General features: G+C 41.9%; 1 protein-coding gene and 1 pseudogene across 1 annotated transcript in view; one reads left to right on the forward strand and one right to left on the reverse strand.

Moving 5' to 3' along the window:
- The window catches only part of CTNNBL1 (catenin beta like 1), a 221218-nt gene that overhangs the window by 20102 nt on the left and 177255 nt on the right, over positions 1-23861 (forward strand). The gene's annotated exons all lie outside the window — the stretch shown is intronic.
- On the reverse strand, positions 4293-6229 carry LOC135228609 (small ribosomal subunit protein eS12-like; annotated as a pseudogene).

Genomic DNA, 23861 nt, shown 5'->3' on the forward strand with positions numbered 1-23861 from the left:
TCTAATATTAAACCAGCCTTGCATACCTGGTATAAATCCCACTTGGTCGTGGTGAATTAATTTTTTGATATGTTGTTGAATTCTATTGGCTAGAATTTTGTTGAGGATTTTTGCATCTATGTTCATGAGGGATATAGGTCTATAATTTTCTTTTTTTGTGATATCTTTACCTGGTTTTGGTATCAGGGAGATGGTGGCTTCATAGAATGAGTTAGGTAGTATTCCGTCATTTTCTATGCTTTGAAATACCTTTACTAGTAGTGGTGTTAACTCTTCTTTGAAAGTTTGGTAGAACTCTGCAGTATAGCCATGTGGGCCAGGGCTTTTTTTTTGTTGGGAGTTTTTTGATTACCGTTTCAATCTCTTTTTTTTGTTATGGGTCTATTTAGTTGTTCTACTTCTGATTGTGTTAGTTTAGGTAGGAATTCATCCATTTCTTCTAGGTTTGCAAATTTGTTAGAGTACAATTTTTTGTAATAATCTGATATGATTCTTTTAATTTCAGTTGGTTCTGTTGTGATGTGGCCCTTCTCGTTTCTTATTCGGGTTATTTGTTTCCTTTCCTGTATTTCTTTAATCAGTCTGGCCAATGGTTTATCAATTTTGTTAATTTTTTCGAAGAACCAGCTTTTGGCTTTGTTAATTCCTTCAATTGTTTTCTGTTCTCTAATTCATTGAGTTCAGGTCTAATTTTTATTATTTGTTTTCTTCTGGTGCCTGATGGATTCTTTTGTTGCTCACTTTCTATTTGTTCAAGTTGTCGGGACAGTTCTCTGATTTTGGCTCTTTCTTCTTTTTGTATGTGTGCATTTATTGATATAAATTGGCCTCTGAGCACTGCTTTTGCTGTGTCCCAGAGGTTTTGATAGGAAGTATTTTCATTCTCATTGCGTTCTATGAATTTCCTTATTCCCTCCTTAATGTCTCTGTAACCTAGTCTTTTTTCAGGAGGGTATTGTTCATTTTCCAAGTATTTGATTTCTTTTCCCTAATTTTTTTGTTATTGATTTCCACTTTTATGGCCTTGTGGTCTGAGAAGATGCTTTGTAATATTTCGATGTTTTGGATTCTGCAGAGGTTTGTTTTATGACCTAATATGTGGTCTATTCTAGAGAATGTTCCATGTGCACTAGGAAAAAAAGTATACTTTGCAGCAGTTGCCACCAGTTTCTTTTAAACTTGGTATGTATGTACGTCTTCTCTCTGGTGCCCAACTTTAGCTGGCTGAGATTGGAGCTACCTCACATAGTGTGTCTTATATGGTGTTCTTTGCACTAGCTGGACCTTCAAGACTCAGCCTGTAGTCCCAGCCCATTGATGATTGACAGGCTGGCCCATCTAATCCTCCTACAAAAGGACAATTTGGCAAGATTCTACCCAAGAGGCTTGCAAATTATCCAGTTCTGCAGCTTTGAAAGTCTGCGAATTCTGTATCTTGTTCTCATCCCAGCCTCCCTTTGCTGTTGTTTCATGTCATTCCCTAGAGGTTGGTGAAGAACTAGAATCTTGTTTACCATTGTTTCTAGGGCATTATGACATATGCTCACAGTTAGGCTGTGAGCCAATCCGGATTTTATTTTGGAGGGGAGTGTTAGTAAATTGGACCCACGGTGGCACAGTGATTAAGAGCTCGGCTGCTAACCAAAAGGTTGGCAGTTTGAATTTACCAGCTGCTCCTTGGAAACCCTGTGGGGCAGTTCTGCTATGTACTGTAGGGTCACTATGAGTCGAAATCTACTTGATGACAACGAGGTTTTTTCAACAGGCAGTAAATTTAATTTGGATTAGTAATTGTAACAATGGCATAGTGTCAGACCTCGTCTAACCTCAGGGAGAGAAGAGAGAATCAAGCTCAGCAACATCAGGCCATACCTCTACTCTCTAGTCTTTTTACCAATTCTGACACCAGCCATTGCTCCCATGGTACTCTCTACTTCTCTGCTGGTTTTGATAATTTGCTGTAATGGCCACACAGAACTCACAGACCATACTCACAATTATGGGGTTTATTAGGGAAGTAACAGGTTACAGTTCAGGATCAGGATCAACTTGGAAGTAACAGGAACAGCTCAGGATACAGTTCTTCAATCAGGACAGCTTCTTCTTGGCTGTGCCTACAGGCAGACCTCTCTCTTGGCCTTTGGCCCTTGCTCTTAGCCTGGTCACTACCCTGCTTGGGCAAGTGTTACAAAGCTCTTTAGCTCCGCCAATAAGTGCCTAGAGGTACCCCATTCTGCCAGGAAACCTCCTGCCTGAAAGTGCTCAGCTGTCTAGCTCTGTGGGTTGGCATGCCCACTGTAGCTGCCTTGCTCCATGGGCTAGAAAGCTCATCATGCCATCTTGGCACCAGTCTCCTGGTTCTGCTGTTGCCATTTCTTTGCCGCTGGACTCTGTCCTGCTTACTGCTGCTGCTTACCAGTCTCATGCCATCTCTATGTTACAGCTCTCTCTGGCTTCTGGGTCTAGGAGGTTCTCAGTGCAAGGACGTTCGGTCCAAAAGACATGCTTCGCTCCTGTCTCTTCTTGATGGTAGTGAGGTCTGCCTTCAACCTCTCGGATTGACTCCCTTTAAGCCTAGTGGGATGGCAAAACCCTATAAGGGTTCCATGCACCTTATTTTCATGGTCACACCTCTGCATGGGTTCCATGCACCTTATTTGCATTAGCAAAACTGTCCAGTCCCCTGGTGGGCCACAAGCACCTTATTTGCCTAGTCCCATGCAATCATTTTGTGGGAATTTCAAGACCATGGCTAGAAGGGACATATGAAAGCAATTCACTGCACTGCAGTGATTCATATTGAACCTCTTATTCTTTAATTTATGTTCAATGTGAGATGTCTTACTAGACACTGGGGATAGAGCAATGAACAAAACAGTCACAGTCCCTGTCTTTGTGGAGCTTACATCTAGGGAGGCAAGAGAAACAATAACCAAGAAAACAAATAAAAATAAGTAACCCAAACAAGCAAGTACATACTTAATAAATAAAAGCAAAATAGAGAGAGATAAGTGCTACGAAAGAAAAAATGGGCAGAGGCTATTAGAAAGGTGCAAGAAGGCCTCTTTGAGGAGGTGACTTTTGAGCTGAGAACTGAATGACAGGAAAGATCCAGCCACATGAAGAGGTGTGGTAATAGTCCTGTAAGCCAAGGGAAAAACCGATACAAAGCCCTTAGGTGGAGACAAACTTGTCATACTTGTGGCAATATGGGTAGAGCATGGTGAAGGAGGAGGGAACAGTTGAGATAAGAACAGAGAGGTCACCTGTGGGGGTGGGGGACCCTAAAATTTTTAGATTTTATTCTAAGTACAATGGGAGGCCATTGGGGTTTTAAGCCATGGGGTGACACAATTTGGCTTATGTTTTAAAAGATCACTGTGTCCGTGAAATGGAAAATAGACTGTAAGGAAGCAATCTGGCTAGCCTAGTTCAGTGGGGGTAGAATTCACCTTTGTGCTGCAGAGGGCCACAGCTGAAGCTGTTTTGGTCTCCCTGGGATAATTGCTTTCCCACCTAGGTTGTTTTCAGACTCTCCCAGTTCTAAACATTTAATCTGTGCTCTGGCTTAATCAAGAAGCAGCATTCTCCTAGTGCCAGGCTTGGCACAGAAAATGTGGGCATGGTGCCTTTTGTTGAGCGCCCTGGCCTGGAGAGAATGAAGAAAGCAGCCCCTGGTGGATTGGAGGACAATGCAGCTGACCCTGAGCACCTGGTAACTTGTAGGAAGCTTTGGAATCCATAAAGTTTATGTGCTTCTGCAAAACAGTTGCAGATGGTCTGAACTGATGATTAAATATCACTGCTGGTTTGCCCAGAACTGCTGTGGCCATCCTCTCCATGTCTGGTTTTACATTACAGTGGGTAATTAAAGGGGCACAGCAATTTCTGGTTACTTCCAGGACATCTTTTTCAGTTGGCTTAGGGGGAATTTTTAGTTTCTGCCAGTTGTATAAGTGACTGCAGTGAGCAGTGGCTGTGAATGGCTACTTTTTTGTTTTGAGAATTTAAAAGCAAACTTAAAAAGAACTGTCCCTAATGACAAGGAATAATTGCGTGCCTTTGCTGTATCTGCTGATTTTCCAATGGGGGTTCTGCTATCAGACCTGTCAGAGTTGGTTGGCAGGGACTTTTTCTCCTGAGTTAGCACATAGAGATCTGAATGGGCAGCGATTATACAAATTAGCCATGGTACAAGCATATCTGCAGAAGAACAGATTTCCTTCTGACCAGAGATGCCATTGGGGGCACCACCCTGATTCTCAATGCATCTCTTACATCTGATGACAGGAGTTTTCACAAATAAAAAGAATTGCTTAAGCACCACCTGAGCTGGGCTGTTTTTATAAGTTTCAAAGGGCTTGGGGCTGCTCATCCTGCCAGTGTAAAGTCCCCTGATATTATCTCCCTGGCTTCCTACTGGGGATCCCTACACCTCACTCAGCATAATGAACTTGGGGAGACAGAAATCCTGATTCTTCCACTTCATTTTTTTGCCAATTGGATTGTCTTCTTCCATCCACAAAGAACTTGCAAGGACACAGAAGGCTCAGTGAGAGAAAAGAGATGGTGTCTGCCTTCTGGCTGACATGACTTGTGCCAGTGGTCGCGTGGGGATTTCATAATGAAGATTGCAAATCACTTTCCATTCTCTTGGAGTCTGTCCCATAATTAGCAGATTAAACATTTTGTTTAAATTAGTAATTTTTCCCCTCCCTCCTCTGAGTGCTTAAAACCGCCATTAAAGCTGGATGGAGACTGGTTAACTCTGATATTGGGCTCCACGTTCTAGTTGTGATTGTCAGCAGGAGGTTGAAGAAGTCTTATTTTAATTAAAAAAGCAATTTTAACCATGGTTCACCTTGTGTGTGGCAGAGGCACTTCTGACCATGTGAACTTTCTGACTGCTGAGTGCAATGAGTATAGCTTTCCTCTGGAGCATGACTCTGAGCCTAACAGGATAATATTGTGGGGTGGGTATACAGCTGGCCTTGAGGTATTGCCTCTGCACTAACGCTGTCTTTGCCCTTGAGCTGACAGATTGTCCTTGTGTTTGGAGGAGAAGGGGTCACTTATAGGGTATGTTCCTTATTTGACGTGAATGCTCATATAGGCACTTGTGGAAATTTTCATACTTATAATGAAATAAAAGAATATGTGTATTCCCGTTCTCCCCATGGTGCTCAGCCAAAAGAACAAAACAAAGGGCCAGGCACAACCAGGTAGTGAAGCCCACTGAGAAGCAGGCATTGTGCTATTTGTGTTATATACGTTATCCCCTAAAGGCAACCATATGAAGTAAGTATTCTTATTTTCATTTTAGAGATGAGGAAAGGAAGTTCACAGAGGTTTAGTAGCTTGCCCAAAGACACCCAGGAAGCAGATGGTGGAATCTTGCTTCTTCCCACTGGAGGACTAAGGAGCCCTAGTGGCGCAGGGGTGAAGTGCTCGGCTGTCAACCAAAAAGTTGGGACTCAAACTCACCGAGGGGCTCTGTGGGAGAGACGTGATGATCTGCTTCCATAAAGATAACAGCCTAGGAAACCCCGTGAGTCAGTTCTGCTCTGTCACGTGGGGTTGCTGTGAGTCAGAATTGACTAGACAGCATCCAGCAACAACAGCAGAGGACTGGTGAATGAAGATGACTTAAAAAAAAAAAGAAAAGAAAGACCCTAGAGAGTAGAATGCAGCAAGACTGCTGCCATCACCCCCACCTTGCACTCGCCTTCAGTTTACCACATATATAATTCTTTATTGGAATTATATGCCTTTCCTTCCTGTTAGACTGTGAGTTTCTTTTTTTTCTTTTTTATGAGAGGCAAGTTTTTTATTTGCTCATTTCTTGCATTTGAAATATTCTTCGATGACAATCTTAGCCTGAGATTCTTTGCCATAGTCCTTAAGAACCACACAACTGCAACCAACCACTTCATAAGGTTTTCCTTTCTGTCAATTTTGCAGAGGCCTACCCACTCCCCTAGTTTCTTGTTGTCATCAACCTTAATCAGGTTGATTTGGTGTTCAGCACAAAGGGCCTCTACTAACTTGACATACATAGGCTCACCATAGCTGGATGCAAGCACACAAAGATGGGCTTGGTGCTTGTCTAAGGCTTTGGCAGCTTTGCAGATTCCATGTGCTAGGCCATTGTGGACAGGGGATCTTCAGCACCTCTTATAAAGCAGATTAATTCCATTACACCTCCAGTAGCAATGCCTTCCCCTGCCATGGTGGTGGGTTATGGGTGGAGCCGAGTCTTGAAGGCATCCTGGGCCTCCACCTCCACACAACTTGGAGGCAACAGAGAAACGAGCTAGACTGTGAGTTTCTTAAGGACAGTCACCAGGTCACTGTTTGCCATATGGTAAATGCTCAATAAATGTCTCTTGACTGAAGAAAGGAAAGAATGAATAGATGAATGAAAGCAAAAATGAGCAACTTGTTGGGTGGCTGAATTTGGGTCCTTTTCAGGTATCTTTTTATGCTGAGGTTTGGAATCTCCCCAATTTTCTTCTTGCTTCTTTCTTGATGGGGCGTACATAAAGCTGTGTTTGTGAATGGTAGTGAACCTGATCGTAAGACCAGTACTGTCAACCAGTTTTGGTTTGAACCCCTGCTGAGAGTTTGCATTTCCACCCCAAATATACTGAATCAGAATCTACAGTTTAAGGAGATTCCTGGGTGATTCTTATATGTGTAACTTCCTGGGAACTTGTTTAGAAATGCAAATTCTCAGCAGGGAACTTGTTAGAAATGCAAATTCTTAGAGGGGTTCCAAGCCCTGTAGGAACAACTAACCCAACCACTAACCCTCTGCCGTAGAGTCACTAGGTTGGGTGAAACTTGCTTTAAATAACGTATGATCTTCATAAAAGCGCTGTTCCATTACCGTAGCCACCTGAGAGTTGATGGGCATTTGCTTTAAAGACTAGGGTTGTCTCTGACTCTAAAGCAAGAGATCGATTCATTCATTTATTCACCCAAGATTTACTGAAAGTCTGCTGTGGACTGTAATTGCTGTTTTCTCCTTACCCAGCCTTATATGCAAAAAATAAAGAGATAATACACAACAATGAGATTAGTTTTCATTTTGTGTTAGCTGTACCTGGCATGTCCGTTTGATTTTTTTTTTCTCTTATTTAACATTTATTGAGTACTTTTTGTGGGTTATGTGGAAGAAAGATGTGGCAGTCTGCTTCCATAGAGATTTACAGCCTTGGAAACCCTATGGGGTCACTATGACTTGGAATCAACTCAACAGCAGTGGGTTTTTTGTTTTTGGTGGGCTAGGGACTTCTACATTATTATCTCACAAGACTGTGAGGGCTTTTACCAAGGATGAAGGTAAGGCTGAGAAGGTGGTGATTTGTCAAGGGGCACACACTGGTAACAACATATCCAAGTACCTGAATACCAAGTCCATTCTCTTCTCACCACACCACACTTTCCTGTTAATGGGACTAGTTTAGCATTAATTTCATATGTGTTTTATGTTTTACTCAGGCCTAGTGTTACTGGGTAGAAACCCCAGGTTCTACTCGGTGTGACTCATCTCAGCCAAAAGCCAAAAAAAAAAAAAAAACCCAAACCCAGTGCCTTTGAGTTGATTCCGACTCATAGGACAGAGTAGAACTGCCCCATAGAGTTTCCAAGGAGCGCCTGGTGGATTCAAACTGCCGACCCTTTGGTTTGCAGCTGTAGCACTTAACCACTACGCCACCAGGTTTTGTCTTAGCCAACAAACAAGAAATCAGTGTAGGAGAGTAGAAAGGCACCTTTATTTCATTATGCAGGGAAGGGAAACCATTGGGGCTGCTGCCACCAAGACTGCTCAGTGAGGGCAAGGAGTTTATAAGTAGGAAGCTCATACACGTTACATCAACAATATTTTTAATCATACTACACGGGCTCAGTGCGGTTTACATATAACTTCATGCATTGCCAAGATTTTACTGTAAAGTTACGGGGCATGCCAAGCAGAGGAACCAGGATTCTAATGCAAAGCTATGGGGTGAACCAACAAGCTGCTTGATGCAGTGGAATTTTTCGCAGCCTGAGGACCTCTGTCTTACTAGGACACATATGTGATAGAGCTGCTAACAGTTCACTTGGGCCTAAGGAACCACAGGAAACAGATCTGAATAAGCACAGAAACCAGTAAAGGCAGGTTGATTTCCCAGTCACATGGGGGTAGCGTGATGTAGTGGAAAGAGCGGGAGCTTTGTCTTACTAGGACACATATGTGATAGAGCTGCTAACAGTTCACTTGGGCCTAAGGAACCACAGGAAACAGATCTGAATAAGCACAGAAACCAGTAAAGGCAGGTTGATTTCCCAGTCACATGGGGGTAGCGTGATGTAGTGGAAAGAGCGGGAGCTTTAGGCTTAGACTGACTGGCAGTGTTCAAATCCCGTCTCCAGTATTTTCTAGCTCTTTGACTTTAGGCAATTTACTAAGCAAGTCACCTGAGCCACTATTTCCTCACTTGTGAAAATGGGGAATGACATTACTTACCTAGTAGGGTTGTGTGGTTCCTTGGTTAAGTACTCAACCACCAGCCTAAAAGGTTGGTGTGGTGTTTCAAACCTGTCCAGAGGCGCCTCGGAGGACAGTCCTGGTGATCTGTTTCAGAAAGATCACAGCCTTGGAAACCCTTCGGAGCATCCTACTCCACATATGTGGGGTCACCGTGACTCAGAATTGACTTGAGGGCAACAAACAACAAGGGTGGGTTAATTAAAAAGATAATGAACTATTGATTTCCTGGCACATAGTAGGCATACAGTAACTGTTTCTCCAAGCTGTATAATGGCAACTATTATATAACTTGGAGAAATTTTTGATAGTTTCTTTAAACCCTGAGATTCTGAGACCTCAGTGCATCCTAAGAATCTCTGTGGGGTGTTTGTGAGCTTTATATCTGACTTTGCGTGTTGAAGCCCATTCTGGCTCACATACTCAGTTTTGTTTAACAGAGGTGCCTGAATTCCTTGTGTACGGAATTTTTCAGCCAGTGTGTCTTTGTGTTTTTTGGTGTGTTTACCGGGATTCTCCAGTTTCTAAGTAATTTCAGTCTGAGGCAAGTAAGTGAGTAGGATTGATGTTAGCCTGCTTTAACACAGGTGTTATAAACAAGATTAAGAGGTTGTTGAAAAGATTTCAGTACAGCTCTGGGGCTAGCTTTTTGAAGTCATCCTAAATTGACAGCTAGTGGATAGTTTGCCTTGAAAGCTCCCTCTGACTTGGTTGTAACTGACTAGAGATTGACCCAGAGCAAACTTGCTTATGAAAATTCACTTTACTTTCCTTTGTCAGAAATTAAAGCTGTAGTAACATGCAATGCTGTCTTCGCATCCTGCAAAAAAGTTGCTTTTGCACTGTTTTTAGATACTTTTTATTTTTTATTGTGCTTTAGATGAGGGTTTACAGAGCAAGTTGGTTTCTCATTAAACAATTAAGACACATATTGTTTTGTGATGTTAGTTGCTAACCCTGCCACGTGTCAACACTCTCACCTTCTCAATCTTGGGTTCCCCATATCCATTTGTCCAGCTTTCCTGTTCCTTCTTGCCTTCTTGTCCTTGCCCTTGGGCTGTTGTGCCCCTTTAGTCTCATATACATGGCTGAGCTACGTGTTGTTGTTATTGTTAGGTGCTGTCGAGTCATTTCCGACTCATAGTGACCCTATGCACAACGGAACGAAACACCTCCCGGTCCTGAGCCATCCTTAGAATTGTTGTTATGCTTGAGCTCATTGTTGCAGCCACTGTGTCAATCCACCACCTTGAGGGTCTTCCTCTTTTCCACTGACCCTGTACACTGCCAAGCATGATGTTCTTCTCCAGGGACTGGTCCCTCCTGACAACATGTCCAAAGTATGTAAGACGCAGTCTCACCATCCTTGCCTCTAAGGAGCATTCTGGCCGCACTTCTTCCAAGACAGATTTGTTCGTTCTTTTGGCAGTCCATGGTATATTCAATATTCTTTGCCAACACCACAATTCAAAGGCGTCAACTCTTCTTCAGTCTTCCTTATTCATTGGCCAGCTTTCACATGCATATGATGCGATTGAAAATACCATGGCTTGGGTCACCTTAGTCTCTTCAAGGTGACATCTTTGCTTTTCAACACTTTGAAGAGGTCCTTTGCAGCAGATTCACCCAGTGCAATGCGTCTTTTGATTTCTTGACTGCTGCTTCCATGGCTGTTGATTGTGGATCCAGTAAAATGAAATCCTTGACAACTTCAGTCTTTTCTCCGTTTATCATGATGTTGCTCATTGGTCCAGTTGTGAGGATTTTTGTTTTCTTTATGTTGAGGTGTAATCCATACCGAAGGCTGTGGTCTTTGATCTTCCTTAGTAAGTGCTTCAAGTCCTCTTCATTTTCAGCAAGCAAGGTTGTGTCATCTGCATAACGCAGGTTGTTAATGAGTCTTCCTCCAGTCCTGATGTCCTGTTCTTCTTCATATAGTCCAGCTTCTAGTATTATTTGCTCAGCATACAGATTGAATAGGTATGGTGAAAGAATACAACCCTGACGCACACCTTTCCTGACTTTAAACCAATCAGTATCCCCTTGTTCTTTCCAAACAACTGCCTCTTGATCTATGTAAAGGTTCCTCATGAGCACAATTAAGTGTTCTGGAATTCCCATTCTTCACAACGTTATCCATAATTTGTTATGATCGACACAGTCAAATGCCTTTGCATACTCAATAAAACACAGGTAAACATCCTTCTGGTATTCTCTGCTTTCAGCCAGGACCCATCTGACATCAGCAGTAATATCCCTGGTTCCATACCCTCTTCTGAAATCGGCCTGAATTTCTGGCAGTTCCCTGTCGATAATACTGCTGCAACCATTTTTGAATGATCTTCAGCAAAATTTTGCTTGTGTATGATATTAATGATATTGTCCTATAATTTCCACATTCGGTTTGATCACCTTTCTTGGGAATAGGCATAAATATGGATCTCTTCCAGTCAGTTGGCCAGGAAGCTATCTTCCATTTTTACTGGCATAGACAAGTGAGTACCTCCAGCACTGCATCTGTTTGTTGAAACATCTCAATTGATATTCCATCAATTGCTGGAGCCTTGTTTTTCGCCAATGCCTTTAGAGCAGCTTGGACTTCTTCCTTCAGTACCATCGGTTCCTGATCATATGCCACCTCTTGAAATAGTTGAACATCGACTAATTCTTTTTGGTATAATGACTCTGTGTATTCTTTCCATCTTCTTTTGATGCTTCTTGCGTCATTTAGTATTTCCCCCATAGAATCCTTCACTATTGCAACTTGAGACTTGAATTTTTTCTTCAGTTCTTTCAGCTTGAGAAACACTGAGTGTGTTCTTCCCTTTCGGTTTTCCATTTCCAGGTCTTTGCACATGACATCATAATACTTTACTTTGTCTTCTTGAGCCGCCCTTTGACATCTTCTGTTTAGTTCTTTTACTTCATCAATTCTTTCTTTTGCTTTGGCTGCTCGACGTTTGAGAGCAAGTTTCAGAGTCTCCTCCGACATCCATCTTGGGCTTTTCTTTCTTTCCTGTCTTTTCAGTGACCTCTTGCTTTCTTCATGTATGATGTCCTTGATGTCATTCCACAACTCGTCTGGCCTTTGGTCACTGGTGTTCAATGCATCAAATCTATCCTTGAGATGGTCTCTAAATTCAGGTGGGATATACTCAAGGTCATATTTTGGCTCTCGTGGACTTGCTCTGATTTTCTTCAGTTTCAGCTTGAACTTGCATATGAGCAATTGATGGTCTGTTCCACAGTCGCCCACTGGCCTTGTTCTGACTGGTGATGTTGAGCTTTTCCATCGTCTCTTTCCACGGATGTAGTCTGTTTGATTTTTCTGTGCTCCATCTGGCAAGGTCCATATAGTCGCCGTTTATGTTGGTGAAAGAAGGTATTTGCAATGAAGAAGTTGCTGGTCTTGCAAAATTCTGTCATTCAATCTCCAGCATTGTTTCTATCACCAAGGCCATATTTTCCAACTATTGATCCTTCTTCTTTGTTTCCAACTTTCACATTAAAATCCCCAGTAATTATCAATGCATCTCGATTGCATGTTCGATCAATTTGAGACTGCAGCAGCTGATAAAAATCTTCTGTTTCTTTATCTTTGGCCCTAGTGGTGTGTATATTTGAATAATAGTCATATTAACTGGTCTTCCTTGTAGGTGTATGGATATTATCCTATCATTGACAGCTGCGTGTATTATTGTTTTATTTTACGGGCCTGTCTAGCCATTGACTGAACGGTGAACTTCAGGAGTGACTTCCATACTGAGTTAAAAGGGCATTTGGGGGCTGTACTCTCAAGGTGTCTCCATTCTCTGTCAGACCGGTAAATTTAGTCTCTTTTTGTGAATTCAAATTTTTGTTCTACATTTTTCTTCAGCTCTGTCCAGGACCCTCTATTGTGATCCCTGTCGGAGCAGTCAGTTGTGGTAGCTGAGCACCATCTAGTTGTGCTGGACTCAGTCTGGTGGAGGCTGTGGTAGCTGTGGTCTGTTAGTGCTTTGGACTAATCTTTTCCGTGTATCTTTGGTTTTCTTCATTCTCCCTTGCTCCAGACAGGATGAGATCAGTGGAGTATCTTAGACGGCTGCTCACAAGCTTTTAAGAGCCCGGGTCTACTCATCAAAGTGGAATGTAGAACATTTTCTTTATAAACTTTGTTATGCCAATTGAGCTAGATGTCCCCTGAGGCCATGGTCCCCAGCCCTCAGCCCAGTAATTTGGTCCCTCAGGAAATTTTGACATGCCTATGAAGGTTCCATGACATTGCCTTGGTCAAGTTATGCAGACTTTCCCAGTATTATGTACTGTCTTACTCTTCACCAATGTTACCCCTCATTTTTTGTCTAGTTAGTGTTTTTCCCTCCCTACCTCTCCCCTCCCATCCCTCGTAACCATCAAGGATTGTTTCTTTCTGTATGTAAACCTTTTCATGAGATTTTATAATAGTGATCTCACACAGTATTTGTCCTTTTGTGATTGACTTATATCACTCAGCATAATGCCCTCCGAATTCATCCATGTTGTGAGATGTTTTGTAGATGCATCATTGTTCTTTATTGTTGTGCAGTATTCCATTATGTGTATATACCATAGTTTGTTTATCCATTCATCTATTGATGAGCACTTAGGTTGTTTTCGTCTTTCTGCTATTGTGAATAATGCTGCAGTGAACATGGGTGTGCATGTGTCTATTCATGTGATGGCTCTTTTTTCTCTAGGATATATTCCTATGAGTGGGATTACTGGATCTTATGGTATTTCTGTTTCTAGCTTTTTAAGGAAGTGCCATATCATTTTCCAAATGGTTGTACCATTTTGCATTCCCATCAGCTGTGCGTAAGAGTTCCAATCTCCTTGCAGCCCCTCCAACATTTGTAATTTTCTGTTTTTTTGATTTGCTCCAGTAGTGTCAGTGTGAAATGATATCTCATTGAAGTTTTGATTTGCATTTTTTTTTTAATGGGTAGTTTAGGAAATCCTGGTGGCATAGTGGTTAACTGCTACAGCTGCTATCCAAAGGGTTGGCTGTTCAAATCCGCCAGGCGCTCCTTGGAAACTCTATGGGGCAGTTCTACTCTGGCCTATAGGGTTGCTATGAGTCGGAATCGACTTGACGGCATTGGGGTTTGGGTAATGGGTAGTGATGAAAGATTTTCCTCATGTGTCTGTTAGCTGCCTGAGTGTCTTCTTTGGTGAAATGTATGTTCATATCCTTTGCCCATTTTTTAATTGCATTATTTGTCTTTTTTTTTTATAGGGGTATTGGATTTTCCTATAGATTTTAGAGATTTGTCAGATTTGGTCATAACCAAAAAATTTTTCCCAGTTCATAAGTTCTCTTTTTACTCTTGGTGAAGTCTTTTGATGAACATAAGTGTTTAATTTTTAGAAGATCCCAGTCATCTAGCTTATCTTCTGGCATTTAGGTATTGCTAGTTATGGTTTGTATCCTATTTATGCCATGTGTTAGGGCCTGTAGCATTGACTCTATTTTTTTCTTCTGTGATCTTTATAGTTTTTGGTTTTATATTTAGGTCTTTGATCCATTTTGAATTAGTTTTTGTGTATGGTGTGAAATATGGTCCTGTTTCATTTTTTTACATATGGACATCCACTTCTGCCAGAACCATTTGTTAAGACTGTCTTTCCCCCATTTAATGGACTTTGGGCCTTTGTCAAAGAGCAGGTGACCGTAGTTGGATGGATTTACATCTGGGTTCTCGATGCCATTCCATTGGTCAGTGTGTGTGTTGTTGTACCAGTACCAGGGTGTTTTGACTACTGTAGCTGTATAGCAGGTTCTGAGGTCAGATGGTGTGAGGCCTCCTACTTTATTCACGTCCTTCAGTAGTGCTTTACTTATCCAGGGCCTCTTCCCTTCCCACATAAAGATAGTGATTAGTTTTTTCTTCTCATTCAAGAATGTTTTTGGTGTTTTGATTGGGATTGCATTGCATTTGTAGATTGCTTTGGGTAGCATTGACATTTTCATGATGTTGAGCCTACTTATCCCTGAACATGGTATGTTTTTCCATTTTCGTAGGTTTCTTTTGGTTTCTTGTAGTAATGTTTTGTAGTTTTCTTTGTATAGGTCTTTTACCTCCCTGGTTAGATTTATTCCTAAGCATTTTATTTTTTTAAGGGCTATTATAAATGGTATTGCTTTTCTGATCTCCTTTTCATAGTTCTCTTTATTAGTGTGTAGGAATCCAACTAATATTTGTACGTTTATCTTGTATCCTGCTACTCTGGTGAATCTTTCTATTAGTTCCAGTAGTTTTCTTGTGGAGCCTTTTGGGTTCTCTATGTATGTCATCCACAAATAGGGATAGTTTTACTTCTTCATTACCAATTTGGATGCCCTTTATTTCTTTTTCCTTGCCTTATTGCTCTAGGTTGGACTTGCAGCACAATATTAAATAGGAGTGGTGATAAAGGACATCCTTGTCTTGTTCCTATTCTCAGGGGGAATCTTTTCAGCCTCTCTCTGTTGAGAATGATATTGGCTGTTAGTTTTGTATAGCAGCCTTTTATTACATTGAGAAATTTCCCTTCTGTTCCTATTTTATTGACAGTTTTATTAGGAATGGATGTTGAACTTTATTGAATGGCTTTTCTGCATCGATTGAGATGATCCTGTGATTCTTTTGTTTTATTTATGTGATGGATTATGTTGATTGATTTTCTAATTTGGACCATCCTTGAGTAATACTGAACCATTCTTGCATATGTTTTTAGATATTTTTTAAAGATAACCAATTCTTAATGGCAGCAGGTTTGGTTTTGGTTTTAAACCTGCCAAGCTTCAAAGAACCCTCTTAAAAAGGGTGGTGGTGGTGGTTCAAAACAATTATTTTTCTTCTATTTTTATTTTCCTCTATGTGACACTTATTTAATTTTTTATCTTACCCTTAGTAGAGTTCCTTTTTGCCCAACAAGGTATGCATTTTGCCTTATCTAGTGTATGAGGCACTGGGTTTTCTGGGTTAGTGTACAAGATACTCCTGCCAGGAAATTATCCTAAGATGCTTTAGTTCTTGAAGTGAACAGTTATTAGTTTAAGGCCACTTTGAAGTCAGTATTGTAGCCTCCTTGAGAGAGTACTGTAGTGGTGGGGATACAGCTTGCAGGGAAATTTGTAGGTGGCGGGAGAGAAGTGAGCTGCTAGAGAATTCCTTTTGATGGTATTCCACATGGCCAGATGGTCAGGGTTCTCCCTATTGTTCTCTAGGTGGAAGAAGTGTTTCTGACACTGAATTGTCTCGCCTGAGAATAACTCATCCCCCATCCTTGTCTTTATTGGCAATGGAGTTATTTTGCTAACTTTAGTGGTTTTTAAAGCTTCTAGAAATAGTAAAACCTTTGAGTTGAGGAAAATAAAGTGCATCTTAGATAAAAGCAGACACGAAACCATCTCTTTTCATTGTCTTTGACGGTCTCATCAACAGGCATATATTGAGGCCGTAACACCAGATACTTCATTTAAGCTAAGGGAGAGAAAGAGAGAGAGGTAAATCAGCACTCAAGTGCTGGAAAGTATATTATATAATCATGCTACATTTTCAGATTCTGAAGTATTACCCATAATGTTGAAAAATATTCTTTTTAACAAGATACTCAGGGTAAAGTTCTATGTGCGTTCTATCTTCCTTGAAAGAAATATGGCAGCTATTGTGTAACAGACGTATGTGGATAAGTTTTAAGCTTTAAAGGAAATAATGGCAATAGCTCTAAGGTCCTAGGCTCCTGAGACTTAAACCATCTCAGAACCCTTAAGGAATTAATGAGCAATTGAAAGACTCAGCTCTTGTAAATAAATAAAATGATTTCCGGTTCTCACACATTCAGTTACCCCCTTCTCATTTTCTCAAAACATCTTTACTTTTTTCTTTCCTATCTGTCTTCCTGCTAGTATACACTGTCCTCTACCCCCAGCCCCTGCCCTCCCCCACCCCCAACTCCCTAATCACTCCTGTTTGCAAGAGGAATATAGTTTTGTCTTAGCGGTGACCTCTGAGGCAACTTACAGAAAAAAGTAATTAAAGATTTCCTTGTCCCCCTTTAGTCTTAATGAAATCCTCTGTTGCTAGAGGCAATATTCCACTAGCTGGAGACTCCTCTGTCAGCATAATTACATGTAACAGGTATACTGTGTAACTCGCAAAACCACTGTGTGGATCTGCTGGTTGCTGAATGCATATTCCCCTTCCAACCCTTTGTGTCACCGTAAATGATAAAGTGAATTTATTGTACCTGAGCCTTGGTTTAAAACTATAAATAATTTTAAATAGCTTTTTCATATTAATTTGTTATTTAATGTTTAAAGGTTTACAGTGGACTGGTGTTAATGGTAGGTGCCCTCGGGCTTCGTGCAGTTTCCCCAATGATCTGGGGGAGGAAGTTCCTACTGAAATCTACATGTGGACAGACGACATTAAGCTATTCTGAGCAGTGAAATTCCAAATTTGCAAGGAACAGCTGCAGAAGGAGCCCATGTGGCTTAAGGCATGGGCAGAAATGTACCAGAAGGAATTTTAATGTTAGTTAAAAGATGATGGCAATTATATCTTTAACATGATAGCTTCTGAGGTTATAACTAAGGAAAGGGGTCTGAAAGTTGTGGATACTGCTTCTTGCAAAGAAGAAAGTTGGATTCCAGGCCCAGATCTGTGCTTCAGGCTCAAGTCTTCTCACTTACCTGGGTCTCAGTTTACTTAACTGTAAATTAGGGGGTTATTGAAATTCTTTGTTTGAATATGAGCTTTATTATGCTTACTTTCAGAATTTCACTTGGTGCTACCATTAGAAAATGTACTAAACAAAAACCAAACCCAGTGCTGTCGAGTCGATTCCGACTCATAGGACAGAGTAGAACTGCCCCATAGAGTTTCCAAGGAGCGCCTGGTGGATTCCAACTGCCGACCCTTTGGTTAGCAGCCGTAGCACTTAACCATTGCGCCACCAGGGTTTCCAGAAAATGTACTAAGCTATATGTAAAATATAGCCCAGTATAGCATGAGGTGATTCGGTATGTAGATGCGGAACAGATGACTTCTGTCTGGTTGCGGTCCTTTTAACAGCCCAAAGAACTCCGAGAATTTTTATGCAATTGTATATATTTGCTAATAGTTACGTATGATTCCTGGGTACTTCCTGTTGAACTATAATGCCCTCCTTGATGCCCAGTCTAATGTGGAAGCCCATCCTGTGGTCCTCTTGTTCCCTTTGCCACAGCGTTAAACCAAAGGGTCAGTAATCCTCCCTTCACTTGTCTGTGTTGTGCTACTTACAAGATGGAAAGTGCCTTGAGGACAAGGACAGGTCCTTTTTTTTTTTTTTTAATCTTGTAGCATGCAGCCCATGTAGGTGTTGATTAGGAGTGCACTGTAAATTCAGCAAGGGCAGTTCTCTCTTGTCTCCCCATCATGTTCACAAGGATCCATGTACTTAACACTCATGAGTTATTTATCAGGTGGTATTTGTCTTAATTTTTTTAATGTAATAACCTTAGAAAATGTTAGAAAAGATTTAATTCTATTTGAAAGAAGGTATGATCTGTAGAGAAAAAGGTTTTGTTTTATCATGTATTTGTTCATGGCCGATATTTAAACAACTTTAAAACCTATGAACAAGATGGATGAAATAAATTATCTTTTAAATTAAAAAAGGTGGTAAATTGTCATTTTGAATAACAATCAGTGAAAAAAGTTTACATTTAAGCTGGTTTAAGACTCAGATGTTAAATGTCTGGACCTTAGAAGCTCAGAGAGTCCAGCCACAAGGGCCTGTTGACAGCAGTGTGACACATAATTCAGGCTCTGCTGGACACTTTCAGCTTTTTCTGTTCTGTTCGCTTTAATGGATACATGTGTGCTAATATGTATGGGCAGCCCTGGTGGTGCGTAATGGTTAAGAGCTATGGCTGCTATCCAAAAGGTCGGCAGTTCAAGTCCACCAGCCGCTCCTTGAAACCCTGTGGGGCAGGTCTACTCTGTCCTATAGGTCGCTATGTGTTGGAACCAGCTCCATAACACCTGACAACAACAACAATATGTATGGAGCCAAAATCTGTCTCTCATTGATTTAGCAGCATGGGTTAAATGCCTGCTATGAGCGGGGCACTGTTAGGTGCTGAGGTGTTAGGAACAAGGGTCAGATCCCAGGGTCCTACCCTTGAGGAGCTGACTCATGATTTAGAGAGGAGATGGGAATTTATAATGCATGTATTTTGTGCTAATAGAGATCTTATATACTGCTGAGGTCTAGAGGGGGCAACGTTTGAGCTGGGGCTTAAGGACGAGTAGGATTTCTCTGACTGGAATGAAGGCAGAAGGAAGGCGATGCTCTACCACTCATGGTAGCATGCGTGCATCTAACTCATTCCAAGGCATCTGTTTAAATAATTGAAGGACTCCTGGGCCCCTCCCCAAATCTTCCTTGGTTTTCTCACTGATTTTTCCTATAGTAACGTTTCCACACCCATTTCTATCGCGCTGAAATGTATTCTCTAATTTGTAATGTCTCTTTTAAAGTGCAGTGGCTAGCTCAGTGCAATGGGACTGTGACCACATTGGGTGTTATGCTCCTAAAAGCGGTATACTAATTGCTGTGGAGTTGATTCTGATCATGGCAACCCCATATGTGCTCTGTAGGGTTTTCTGTGGCCAAATTTTTGGAAGTAGATAGCCAGGCCTTTCTTCTGAGGTGCCTCTGGGTAGACTCAAACCTCCAACCTTACAGTTAATAGCAGAGCCTGTTAACTATTTGCACTACTAAGGGCCTCTAATGCCAAGCCACCAGTGGCCATTGAACCGATTCTGACACCTGGTGACCCCATGTATTGCAGATTGGAACTGTGCTCCATGGGATTTTCATGGCTGTGACCTTTCAAAAGCAGATTGCCAGGCCTTTTTTCCAGCAGTGCACTCCAACACGACTCTAATAGTATACCCTTAATATGCATTAGTTTTAAAAAAAAATTTAAGATTGGTCATGCTGATGACTTACTGAATTTGAGATTTATTAATACCCTTAGCTCTTTTCGGAATGAACTGTTTTGAGCTGCATTTCACCTAGGAAGTACTTTATAATTTATTATTTTGAATTTAAACAGAGAACTCTATTGCTCATACTCTTTGGGTTCAGCCAGTTATGGATCTATCTGTAGTATCATTCACCTACATTTCTTCTCCTGTTAATTTGAATAACTTTGTGAAAGATCTTGCTGATATAAAGATAACCCTTTATGTATTGTAACCCTTAACTGTAATCAGCAGTAACAGTTTCAAGGGATCACAGCCTACTGGGCATTGTTCATTCTGCATGCTCCCCTGCTAGCTCATAGTGATCTCCTTTTTTTTTTTTAATTAAATTTTATTAAGCTTGAAGTGAACGTTTACAAATCCAATCAGTCTGTCACATATAAGTTTACATACATCTTACTCCCTACTCCCACTTGCTCTCCCCCTATTGAGTCAGCCCTTTCAGTCTCTCCTTTCGTGACAATTTTGCCAGCTTCCCTCTCTCTCTATCCTCCCATCCCCGCTCCGGACAGATCTCCTTTTTTTTTCACCTAAAGAGTATACATACCATTCCTTTTGCCAAATTTGCTTCAGATCTCTTTTTAAGAAATAAAATGTTAAAAATACAATTGAAGTCTCCTGTGTGGTGGTGTTATTAGGTGCTATTGAGTTGGTTTTGCTCACAGCAACCCTATGTACAACAGAACAAAAACACTGCCTGGTCCTGTGCCATCCTCACAATCATTGCTATGTTTGAGCCCATTGTTGCAGCCACAGGGTCAGTCCATCTTATTGAGGGTCTTCCTCTTTTTTGCTGATCGGCTACTTTACCTAGCATGATGTCCTTCTGCAGTGGCTGGTCCCTCCTGATAACATGTCCAAACTACATAAGATGAAGTCTTGCCATCCTCGCTTATAAGGAGCATTCTGGCTGTACTTCTTCCAAGACAGATTTGTTTGTTCTTCTGGCAGTCCATGATATATTCGGTATTCTTTGCCAACACCGTAATTCAAATGCATCAGTTCTTCTTTGGTCTTCCTTATTCATCGTCCAGCTTTCACATGCGTATGAGGTGACTGAAAATGTTATGGATTGAACTTTGTCCCCCAAAAATGTGTGTCGACTTGGCTAGGCCATGATTCCTAGTGTTATGTGGTTGTCCGCCATTTTGTATCTGATGTGATTATTCTGTGTGTTGTAAATCCTAATATCTATGTGATGGTGTAGTGGTTAAGAGTGCAGCTGCTAACCAAAAGGTTGGCAGTTCAAATCCACCTACTGCTCCTTGACACCCTATGGGGCAGTTCTACTCTGTCCTGTAGGGCTGCCGTGAGTCAAAATCGACTCCACAGCAATGGGATGATGTTAATAAAGAAGGATTAGAGGCAGTTATGTTAAAGAGGCAGGACTCACTGTACAGGATTAGGCTGTATTTTGAATCAATCTGTTTTGAGATATAAAAGAGAGAAGTGAGCAGAAAAGAGAGGGACTTCATACCACCGAGAAAGAAGAGCCAGGAGAAGAGCACATCCTTTAGAGCTGGGGTCCCTGCGCTGAGAAGCTCCTCAACTTGGGTGAAATCGATGACAAGGACTTTCCCCTAGAGTCGACGAGAGAGAAAGCCTTCCCCTGGAGTTGGCACCCTGAATTTGGACTTCTTGCCTCCTAGATTGTGAGAGAATAAATTTCTGTTTGTTAAAGCCACCTGCTTGTGGTGTTTCTGTTATAGCAGCACTAGGTAACTAAGACAGAATTTGGTACCAGGAGCGAGGTGCTGCTCTAACACGTACCTAAGATGTGGAAGCGGTTTTGAAACTGTGAATGGGTAGAGGCTGGAAGAGTTTTAAAGTGCCTAATAGTAAAAGTCTAGATTGCCTTGAAGAGACTGTTAGTAGAATTATGGACATCAAAGACAATTCTGGTGAGGGCTCAGAAGGAAGTGAGGAGAGTTGTAACACCGGAGATGGCACAGATGGCGAGAAGCAGCAGCAGAGAAACAGCAGCAGCAGAACCAGGAGACTGGCATGAGATGGCATGGGAGCTAACCCACTGAGCAAGAGTTTTGATTGCCTTTGGGCAGGAGGCTTCCTAGTGGAGTCAGCTGCCTCCAGATACTTACTGGTAGAACTAGGCTTGCTGACCCACAGAGCAAGAGAGTTGAGTGCCTTCCAGCTGAAGTTCACTGGTGGAGTGGGGTACCTCTGGGCACTTATCAGTAGAGCTAAAGAGCTTTGGAACATTTGCCCAAGCAGGGCAGACGCCAGGCCAGCCCAGGAGACCCAAGGGGCTGAGAGGCCAAGGACCCAGGAAGTAGAAGCTGAAGAGACAAGGAGCACAGGAAGCAGAGATGCCTTGGTCTCAAAGGGTAGGGCCACAACCTCTGGGGTCTCAAGGGGTGGGGCCACAGCCTCCTAGGTTGCAAAGAGTCAGATATTTACCAACTTGGTTCTGGAATGTGGGCCTGCTGTTTACAAGTGCCAAGAGGATGAGGCGAGTGCCACGGGGATGAGGCTGGATCTGCTTCCCAAAGCTGAGAGGTGGGGGCTGCCATGCCCAAGGGGCAGAAAAATGGAGCCTGCTGGGGCCAAGGGGGTAGGGCCGCCACTCAAACAGGCTAGGAGAATGGGTCACCCAAATCTGAGGGAGCAGAGTTGCCATCCCAGTGGCCCTGGAAGATGGAGCTGAAGCCCAGGGCCGAGGGGCCTCCACCCAGAATCAGGAGAGTGTGGCCAGCACCCGTAGTCTGTAGGGCAGGGCCATTGCCTAAATGGCCTCAGAGAACAGAGAATTACTTTCAGAGCCTTTAGGGCTAATGTAATATGTTCTGCTGACTTGCTTGGTGCCTGTTATTCCTTCCTTCCCTTCAATTTTTTCACCCATTTGTGATGGAAATGTCTAGCTTGTAATTGTTCCAACAAACAGATAACTTGTATTCTAGATTTCACAGATGAAGAGGAATTTTTGGAATTTGGACTTGGAGTGGATTTAAGACTTACGGGATGATATGACGGGGTGAATGTGTTTTACATGTGGCAAGGACGTGGATTTTTAGGGACCAAAGGGTGGAATGTTATCAATTGAATTCTATCCCCCCAAAATGTTTATCAACTTGGCTAGGCCGTGATTCCCAGTATTGTGTGGTTGCCCACCATTTTGTGACCTAATGTGATTATCCTATGTGTTGTAAACCCTAACCTCTATGATGTTAATGAAGGAGAATTAGAGGCAGTTATGTTAATGAGGGGAAACCCTGGTGGCATAGTGGTTAAGTGCTAGGGCTGCTAACCAAGAGGTCAGCAGTTCGAATCTGCCAGGCGCTCTTGGAAACTCAATGGGGCAGTTCTACTCTGTTCTATAGGGTCGCTATGAGTCGGAATCAACTCAACGGCAGTGGATTTGGGACTCAACGGCAGTGGATTTGGTTTTTTTTTATGTTAGTGAGGCAGGACTCAGTCTACAGAATTATCTTGTATCTTGAGTCAGTCTCTTTTGAGATGTAAAAGAAGTGAGCAGAGAAGAGAGGGACCTCATACCAGTAAGAAAGATGAGCCAGGAAAAGAGCACATCCTTTAGACCTGGGGTCCCTGCACGGAGAAGCTCCTAGACCAGTGAAAGATTGGATGACAAGGACCTTTCCCCAGAGCTGACAGGGAGATAAAGCCTTGCCCTGGAGCTGGCACCCTGAATATGGACTTCTAGCCTCCTAAACTGTGAGAGAATAAATTAAATTTCTGTTTGTTAAAGCCATCCACTTGTGGTATTTCTGTCATAGCAGCACCGGATAACTAAAACACATGACTTGGTCAGGCGCACCTTAGTCCTCAAAGTGGCATCTTTGCTTTTGAACACTTTACAGATGTTTTTTGCAGCAGATTTGCCCAGTGCAATATATTGTTGATTTCTTGACGGCTGCTTCCTTGCCCGTTGATTATGGATCTAAGTAAAATGAAATTCTTGACAACTTCAGTATTTTCTGTGATGTTGCTTATTGGTTCAGTTGTGAGGATTTTGTTTTCTTTATGTTGGGGTGTAATCCATACTGAAGGCTGTGGTCTTTGATCTTCATCAGCAAGTGCTTCAAGTCCTCTTCACTTTCAGTAAGCAAGATTGTGTCATCTGCATATCACATTCAACTGTGTGGATCATAACAAATTATTGATAATATTGCAAAGAGTGGGAATTACAGAACACTTAATTGTGCTCAGGCAGAATCTGTGCATAGACCAAGAGGCAGTCATTCAAACAGAACAGGGGTATACTGCATGGTTTAAAATCAGAAAACGTGTGAGTCAGAGTTGTGTCC

The sequence above is a fragment of the Loxodonta africana genome, chromosome 24, assembly GCF_030014295.1.
Source record: "Loxodonta africana isolate mLoxAfr1 chromosome 24, mLoxAfr1.hap2, whole genome shotgun sequence".
NCBI classification, from domain to species: Eukaryota; Metazoa; Chordata; class Mammalia; order Proboscidea; family Elephantidae; genus Loxodonta; species Loxodonta africana.